The sequence below is a fragment of the Benincasa hispida genome, chromosome 11 (assembly GCF_027475165.1).
Source record: "Benincasa hispida cultivar pf3 chromosome 11, pf3_genome.v1.1, whole genome shotgun sequence".
NCBI classification, from domain to species: Eukaryota; Viridiplantae; Streptophyta; class Magnoliopsida; order Cucurbitales; family Cucurbitaceae; genus Benincasa; species Benincasa hispida.
In genome coordinates, this window is record NC_143488.1 from 37964869 (window position 1) to 37974861 (window position 9993).

Below are 9993 nucleotides of genomic sequence, written 5' to 3' on the forward strand. Positions count from 1 at the left end.
GTATTACCTTTGAAAAAATAGAATGTGCACTCATGTGCTTAAAAGAAATATCTTTTTATTATTTTAAACTTGTAATATGTATGCATGGATAGGAGTAAAAAGAGTTGCCTTTGTTGTGATTAGTTAGGACACCTGGGAATTGACTAGGTATGTTTTCCTGCAGTGGATGTGTGAAAGCTAATGCCCCTAGGTAAAATGATGCAAGTTTAAAGCCCTTTTGTTATTGAAAATAAAAACAAAAATAAGGCACCTTAGTGGACATATTACTTCCTTGAGTGTGGTGATGCTTGATGATTGGTGCTTGAGCTAGATTAGGGGAGAAACTGATGAAGCTTAATTAAATCCTAAGTCAGTTGTTGAGTTTTGAATTAAAGGAGGAGTCACACACAAAATCAGGAGATAAAAAGTTTTGGCTTTAGAAACTCTCAATGTTTAGGATGTGTATGATTTTTTCTACGGAAGAGTGTTGTATATGCTAAGAAGCTGATGAAACCGGAATAAGAGAATGCATGCCTAGAACCTTTTCATTTCAATATTCATTATTTCTCCTATTTTGTGTTTCTTTCTTTACTTTGCTCGGGACTAGCAAAGTTTTAAGTTGGAGGTGGTGAAAAGCATCTAAAAAGTGCTTTTATTACCTTCAAATTTAGAACTAGTATTGTTAGTTTTGTTTAGTTTGATGTGGTTTATTAAGTAATTTTAGGAAACTAAGCATCAGGAGAAATTTGTGCGAAAATGATCAAAAACCCAGGACAAAACTCCAAATTTGAGCAATTACGGGTTGGCTATGGAATTAGGAAGAAACCAAGGACCCAATATCAAGAAAAGAGGCAATTTTGGAAGACAATTCGGGGGAGCCAGCATTAGACGAACGTTGCAACGCTGCTCCCTGACGCTGCAGATCCGAGAGCAACTGGAAACAGGGCAGCGTTGCAACGCTACAACTTCTACGAGCGGCTGCCATGACACTAGTGTTTTAATGTTGATTTGCAGTGTTGCAATGCTACGAAGGCATTATAAATAATTTGTTGCGCTGCCAGGTCTGAGAAAAAAGCAATTTATAGAGTTTTACACAAAAAATCAAGTCCGTACAAAGGCGAAACAGAGCAATTCTAAACTGTTTCAGCTGAAGACTCGAGATTTTGATTGAGGGATGATCTGAGAGCGGTTCTGGGCTAATTGTGACAGGAAGAATTGATCGAGAACGTGCGTTTATTGAGGACCAATCCGAAATTCGTGGCAAGAGTCAAGGAGATCGTGATTGGAATTCGATCCTATTAAGATGAGATTGTTCTTCTACTTTTACATTATTGTTTTGCCATGATGACTGATTATTTGTTGGTTAATGTTGTTAGAATCATGTGTGGCTAAACTCTGTTTCTAGGGTGTTTGTGGATTTTAAGGATGTTACTTTGAGTATTTTAATTTACAATTGATTCATAGATTTCTAAATTGTTTGTGCTTAATGATTTTGATGAATTGGCCATTAATTGAATGAACTTAAGTTAATTAGATGTCTCGAGAGAGAATTTAATTCGCTGGACCCAATAATTTAGATTGTTATTTAAAATTGCATGAGAATGAATTTAGAATAATAAGGGGTGTGATTGAAGAGTCATAATGTTGTAACTATTCAAACGATAGAAGAGATTCGGGTCGATGGTTAGTTATTAGAAAGGTTTAAGCTCGAGAGAGGATTTCTTGATTTTAGAACTTCTAGCCTCAGTTTATCGATGTCAATCAATTGCATGTCATTACTCATTGTACTCCCTAAATGAAACAACACCCTGGATAAGTTTTCTTTGAATTTTATTTGCGTGTGATTGAATTTTTGTTCTTTTTAGTCATCGATAAAAATCCTTTTGGTTGCCTAGATAAATTGATAAAGAATTGCGATAGCTAAGCTGAGGAATAATTGCTCATGCCGGTCTATGAGGACGATACCCTATTTTGGGATTTATTAATTGACCGTCATCAATAAAGCGTTTGTGTAGGTGACATGTGAGTGGGGGTTTGCGAAAGCAATTAAGGATCTAAGCACTCTAACTACATCAATTTTAGTAAAAAAAAAACATGCATGTTCATGGTATTCAATATATTAGGGTTTCAAGTGAATACCTTTGATGATTCCTCTGAATTGCTTGAATTCACCACATTTCTTCTTCAATCTATACAGTAGACCACCACAAGAGTCTTCTCTACTAATCTCAGACCTTTGATTGAGTGGTGGAACTCAAATTGAGAAGGAATTTGGTGTGATTTGGGAGTTGGAATGAAGAGAGAAAACCAGAAAATTTTCATGTTTTCAATTTCATATTGCATGCCCCATTTCAGTCAAATAGATCTCTATTTATTCAACATTAACATGCAAATTAGTGGGTAATGGAGATTGATAGTTAGTAGAAATACAAGTTATTGTAGCCTTTTATTTAGAATTATAAGGGCTAACAAGTAGAATATGCGGTGATTATACTAAGAATTCATGTGAAAAGTAAGCTTGCGTCAATCAACATTGAAAATCTCGGCTAACCCAATATTATGTGTTATTCGGTGTCAAAATGTCTATTTTTGTAGCTATCGTAGGAATCGGTCGCATGCAGTGAATCCCAGACCATTGCAAGGGTGATCGCATACGTTCATTGCATGGATGTTGTGGCTATTAATCGTATGCGTTCATCACATGGAGGTTGTGGCTACAAAGTAATAACCATGATAGAAGGGTGATCGCAAGGTTGGTGGAATGCGATGGTACTTCGGCAAAAACAAGCATGAATGTATACCTTGGGAGTACCGAAAAGATGATATTGACATTTCACCTACCGCGCCGTTAGTGGCAGAGATTCAGAGCAGGACCATCGCGTCTTTAGTGGTAGTGATTCGAAGCAGGATCAATGCTATCGGCGATTGAGCTCTACAAATAAAGCCTAAAGCCCAAATTTAAAGGATCTGAGCTTCTGCCTAAAGGCAGATCCTTGTGATCACAGATGAGAGCGTGAGAAGACATTCTTTGAGAGTTCTTCATTCTGTCAACCCATTTCGAGTGATGACCGGAGCTTTTCTGGAGATAGATCTCGAGAGAGACTACTCCACCGCCCATCCATGGCACCACCGACAGCCTTGATACACATCTGATGAGAGCAAGAGATTGCCTACATCTAGCCCTCCATCTCTCTTCTTATCTCTATATTGTATTACATTTTAGCTTAAGACATTAATACATTTTGTAATCAATGCATTTCTTTATTTCCTTCGACTCCATCTTCATTAACTTCTTCTTTATCATCCCTTACTTTCATTACAACGAACTAAGTAAGATTGCAAGAGTATCGCATACTCAATTATGTGACATAGACATATGAAGCATGTAGCAAACCATCGAGAGGTGTGCGTTGCGCGAGTATAGTGAGTAAATCCTCTTTGCTTAGTGTGAGGCTATAGCAACGCTTGTCTATGAGCGGTCGCAATGATTGTCTATGAGCTGATCAGCGGCGACTAACTGCCCGAAAGGGTAAGTAGTGGAACGCACTAAGCAAAGTAAGCAGTGTTCCTAGAGATAAGAATAATCTTATGTTTAGCACAACCATGCTTTATGTGATCATCATGTCTTATGAATGCATCATTCATCATTTGAATATACTTGGGAGAGTAGTTTAAAGACAGAATCTAGGCTTGGGAGAGTCAGATTAGATCGCATAAGCAAGAGTAGAAACTTAGGAATAAGTTTTATCTGCTATTTACACATTGCATGCACCCTAGAAATAGGAAATGGTGGTATGCGGTCATCTTGTCTTATGTGCGCATAAGCAAGAATAGAAACTTAGAAATAAGTTCTCTCGACTATTTCGCATATGCATCGCATGCGTATATTTGTGTATAGCATGATCGCATAACTTGTGCTGATTGGGATTACCCTTGTGATCAAGCTTAGTGATGCGGTGAATTTATCCCCTCCACCATTTTATCTATTGTTCCATGAATCTTATTACGCATTAATAGTTGTCGCGTCTCTACCAATTCTCATAGTCATACTTCCATTGCTCAATCTGTTTAGTTAGGAGTAGGAGTAGCGCATAGTCCTTTAACTTCATTATTCTTTTATTCAACGTCGCAAACACATTACTTCGCAACATTTAGTTACAAGTCCCTGAGTTCGACCTCGGATCACCCCGAGAAACTTGCGTTCTCGTTATACTTGGCGAGAAAGCAAGAAAACTTGTGGCAAGAATGCATGGTCATCGCATATATTCTTAAACACATCTTGCATATTTCTTAGTCCAATGCATGACCATCGACGCATGGAGATCAACGCATATCATAAGATGCACACATATTTAAGCTCCATTTTCCACCCATCAAGTTTTTTATGGCAGTGGTCGGGGCAAATGCGTCCATCACATTGCGATGCTCGATAAAAAAAAATGGTAATAAAAACTCCACTGTCAGCACAAAGGGGAAACCCAAGCTGATAAGAGTTAAAGTTGTGAAAGGCACTTACCCGTAGTTGGATACCTCGTATGACAACCGTGCAGGTAAGCCAAAATGAAAGTAAGTGGCCAAGATCAACGCATAGGAACAACTCCTCTGTCTGGCACAAGCCCAAATTAAGCTAAGGCAAAAGTTGAGTTGAATATGGCACGCAACCGAAGTTGGATGTCTGCATGAAACCCGTGGGGGCAAGCCAAAACGAAGAGTATAACCAGGTTCAACGCCTCAAACTAATAATGTATCGCAGAGCTCTAAATTTTATTAAACGAATGCATTGTAAAAAGTTAAAAGCAAAGTTGCTTGAAATGAGTAAAAAGTTTTTGAATAGAGGCTTGCCAGATTTAAACTTAGAAAGGATCTCTTTGAAGAAATAGCCAAAGTTGAGGAGAGCATTGCTACCAAGGTTAGAGGTACAAGTGAACTATATTTTGAAAAGCTGGTCATCACAAAGGTAGCAGGCGGACAAAAGAGAATTTCAGAAGGATAATGCATAAAAGATAACAAGAAGAGAACCTTTGAGTAGAATAACACTTACGACCATACTTTAGAATTCATGCGGTCATAACCATGCGTTGAATGATGGAGAGGATTCTTCCATTGAAACTACGCACTGAGGAAAATTATTATCGCACCTACAAGGAGATATCGCACCTACAAGGAGAGAACGCACCCCACATCCAAGAAAGCAGCCGCAAATCCAAAATGACAATAATCAAATAAATAAACTAAAATAGGAAAGCAAGGTAAAGATAGAGTAGAAGATGTCCCTGAAGAAATTGGAGTGAAGCCACCACAAGGAGTCTTCCATGTAAAAGATTGATCTCAACTGCTTAGGTCAAGAGGCTCGTCCTGACCATCGGAACTTCTAGCAATTGTTGGCCGCATGTTGGTTGACACACGCCTAAGACTACTTTCAGCTCATGCGACAGATGACCTTTCTATCTCGGGGTCAATATTGGCTCTCGGTGCATTTCCTTCGCACAAATATTGTTTGCAACTTGGTCGCACAAGCTACAATACGCCCAAGACTAAAAGGGTGCCTGCGATAACACAAAACTTAACAAACTATTAGCTGCCAAGTCCCCGGCAATGGTGCCAAAAATTTGATGGGTGAAAAATGGAGCATAAATATGCATGCATCTTATGATATGCGTTGATCTCCATGCGTCAATGGTCATGCGTTGGACTAAGAAATATGCAAGATGCGTTTAAGAATATATGCGATGACCATGCATTCTTACCACAAGTTTTCTTGCTTTCTTGCCAAGTATAACGAGAACGCAAGTTTCTCGGGGTGATCCGAGGTCGAACTCAGGTACTTGTAACTAAATGTTGTGAAGTAATGTGTTTGCGGCGATGAATAAAAGAATAATGAAGTTAAATGACTATGCGTTACTCTTACTCCTAACTAAACAGATTGAGCAATGGAAGTATGACTATGAGAATTAGTAGAGACGCGGCAACTGTTAACGTGTAATAAGATGCATGGAATAATAGATAAAATGGTGGAGGGGATAAATTCACTGCATCACTAAGCTTGATCACAGGGTAATCCCAGCCAGCACAAGTTATGCGATCATACTATACATAAATATACGCATGCGATGCATATGCGAAATAGTCGAGAGAACTTATTTCTAAGTTTTTATTCTTGCTTATGCGCACATAAGACAAGGTGACCGCATACCACCATTTCTTATTTCTAAGGCGCATGCAATGTGTAAATAGCATATAGAATTTATTACTAAGTTTCTACTCTTGCTGATGTGATCTAATCTGACTCTCCCAAGCCTAGATTTTGTCTTTAAACTACTCTCTCAAGTATGTCCAAATGATTAATGATGCACTCATAAGACAAGATGATCACATAAAGCATGGTTGGGCTGAACATAAGATCATTCTTATCTCTAAGAACACTGCTTACTTCGCTTAATGCGTTCCACTACTTACCATCTCGGGCAGTTAGTCGCCGCTGATCAGCTCATAGACAAGCATTGCGACCACTCATAGACAAGCATTGCTACATTGCTACAGCCTCATACTAAGAAAAGAGGATTTACTCACTATACTCGTGCAACGCACACCTCTCGGTGGTTTGCTACATACTTCATATGTCTATGCCACATGATTGAGTATGTGATACTCTTGCAATCTTACTTAGTTCGTTGTAATGAAAGTAAGGGATGATAAAGAAGAAGTTAGTGAAGATGGAGTCGAAGGAAATAAAGAGATGCATTGATTACAAAATGTATTAATGTCTTAAGCCAAAATGTAATACAATATAGAGATAAGAAGAGAGATGGAAGGCTAGATGTAGGCAATCTCTTGCTTCCATCTGATGTGCGTCAAGGTCGGTGCCATGGATGGGCAGTGGAGTAGTCTCTCTCGAGATCTATCTTTGGCAAATCTCCATTCGCCACTCGGAATGGGTTGAAGGAATGAAGAACTCTTAAAGAATGTCTTCTCATGCTCTTATCTGTGATCACAAGGATCTGCCTTCAGGCAGAAGCTCTGATCCTTTGAATTTGGGCTCTACGACTCTATTTATAGAACTCAATCGCCGACAGCATTGATGATCCCACTCTGAATCACTTCCACTAACGGTGGAATGGTCCAGCTCTGAATCTCTGCCACTAACGGCGCGGTAGGTGAAATGTCAATATCATCTTTTCGATACTCCCAAAGGATGCGTTCATGCTCGTTTTTGTCGAAGTATCATCACATTCCACCAACTTTGCGATCAACCTTCTATCATGGTTATTACTTTGCAGTCGCAACCTCCATGCGATGAACGCATGCGATTAATAGCCGCAACATTCACGCGATGAACATATGTGATCACCCTTGCGATGGTCTGGGATTCACCGCATGCGACCGATTCCTGCGATAGCTATAAAAATAGACATTTTGACGTAGAATAACATATAATATTAGGTTAGCCGAGATTTTCAATGCTAATCGATGCAATCTCACATTTCACATGAATTCTTAGTATAATCACCGCATATTCTACTTATTAGCCCTCATAATTCTAAATAAAAGGCTACAATAACTTGTATTTCTACCAGCTATCAGAGATTGACACTCAATCTTCCACTCAATTGGGTGGATTAGGTGTAGAAAACTTGAAAAGGTTGGAAAAATCCACTTTCCAAAACTTTTTAAATAATTTTTCTTTTAAATTAATTTCAATTTTCAAAAATCAATATGAAAATAAAACTAATTTGAATTTGAATTTTTAAATTCTAGTTTTATTTTAAATACTTTATTTTAAACAAAATTTAATTAAACAAATTTAATTAATTTTTTAATAACTAATTTAATATTAAATATTAAATTAATAAAACACCTAATCCATACATGAATCATTATTGATGTACTTGATATTTAAATCAAATTTATATATTTCTAACTCTCCAATTTCGTTTAATTTAAAATTAAACGTTTAATTATATCAAATATAACAATCCAAACCCTACACCGTATTTGAACATTTCAAATTCTCTCAACACACTATTCTAAGGTTTAATCCTTTTATTAGCTAAGGGATCTAATGGACCTATAGATCATGAGCTTCAACAATTTGAGATTAATTGGCTAAACTCTTTAAACTGAATTAATTAGCATTCGTTAACTATTGAGACATACCACTATAGCTCAGTAGTTGCGCTCTCCTCACTGTAGATATATTTCTGTCCACTTGATTTAACCATAATCAATAAGTCGATTCTTCACAGGTTGCTCGTTTTAACAGTTAGGTCAAAATTACCATCTTACCCCTATAATACATCTTGCTTCTTAGATCTCCATGATCCTCTAATGAACAATTGGTTTATGGTTCTACCAATAAATCAAGTCCCTCTCAGCCATAAAGAGGGTGGGGCCCCTTGTTCAACACTAGAAGTCAGTACTTAAAGGAACAACCTATCTACTAACCCTAAAATGGGTAGGAGTAAATTTCATCTTGCAGGACTATGTCCCCAACTATCTATCCAGTCTTACCCCTAAAATGGGAGGCCTATTGAGCGGCGATGTTGAGTCACTTTCACCTATGCAGATTAAAGGATAATCCCGAATAAACAGGAATTCATAGTTAGCTTAGGATTAAGATCGAATTACCTTAGGCCATCAAATTGAAATAGTCAGTTTTAACAGTAAGCGGTCATAGTAAAGAAAAGTGACTATTTCGTGGTCCGATCTTATGCAAACATCTTTTGCATATGATGCCCCCACTCGCATGTCTCCACTTGAACGACTTTGGGATCACATCGTTTGTATCAATATACAAAGTGGATCACATCCATAGTGTCTCAAGGATAAGGTGCACAACCCTATCCATATACTTATAGACCATTTAGGCTATATACTAAAACTTGATCCACTTTTATGTCTCTACATAAAGTCTAAGTATTCATGTTATAGCCAAGGATTAGTTTATTGGATTTGGGAATTTAGAAATGCAATTTACAAATTCAATAACACCTTTATTAAAAGAGATCTCAATAACATCATTATTGTAAAATAGAATTTGTTAAAAGATTACAAATTACGAGTTTTAGGACATTTTCGAACAAGTATCCTATGCAATGATTTTGCATATAAGACCAGACCGCAAAATAGTAACCATTAGATGTAATATCGTTGACTAGTTAGTTTTCTATTTCAACATAATGACCTAGGAAACTTAGTCTTAATCCTAAGTATATTATAAACTCTTGTTCACGAGGGATTGTCCTTTGATTTGTATGGATGAGAATGGCTAGTTCCCTGAGTCAATAAACCTACCATTTTGGGTACAAAACCGGGTAGGGAGCTGGAAACATAATATTATAAGATAGAATTCACTCTTTCCCAACTTAAGGGTAAGTAGATGAGTGTTCCCTTTAGTGGTGTCTTCGAGACTTAAACAAAGGGCTCTACCCTCTCGTTAGCCTGAGAGGGTTTCTATTTAATTATTGGACCATAAACAGATTGTTAGTCAGAGGAGCACTGTTACTTAATGATATAGATGTAACCCAAGGATAAAATGATAATTTGACTCAGTTGGTATTACAAACACTCGTGAAGGACTAACTTGTTATTAGTCTATATCCATGAACATAGAAATATATCTAAAATGAGAAGAGTGCAGTTGTAGGTCTTTAGTGGAGTGTACCACAGTTAACAAATATTGATTAATTTGGTTAATAAGTTTAGCCAATTAATCTCATATAGTTAGAGCTTTTGATCTGTAGATCCATAAGGTCCCCTTGTTAACTCGCTAAAGGGTATTAATGAGGAATGATTTGAATAGTTCAAATCAATTGAGGAAATTGTATATTAATGTGATTAACATATAATTAATTATAGATATGATCTATAATTCACATTATGTGAGAGAGAGATATTTGAATGAGATTTAAATATCAGATTTATGGGAATTACATTCCTAAAGAGTTGTATTCATATAAATATGTGACATTTATATGTTAATTAACTCTATATTAAATATGATTTAATATAATTACT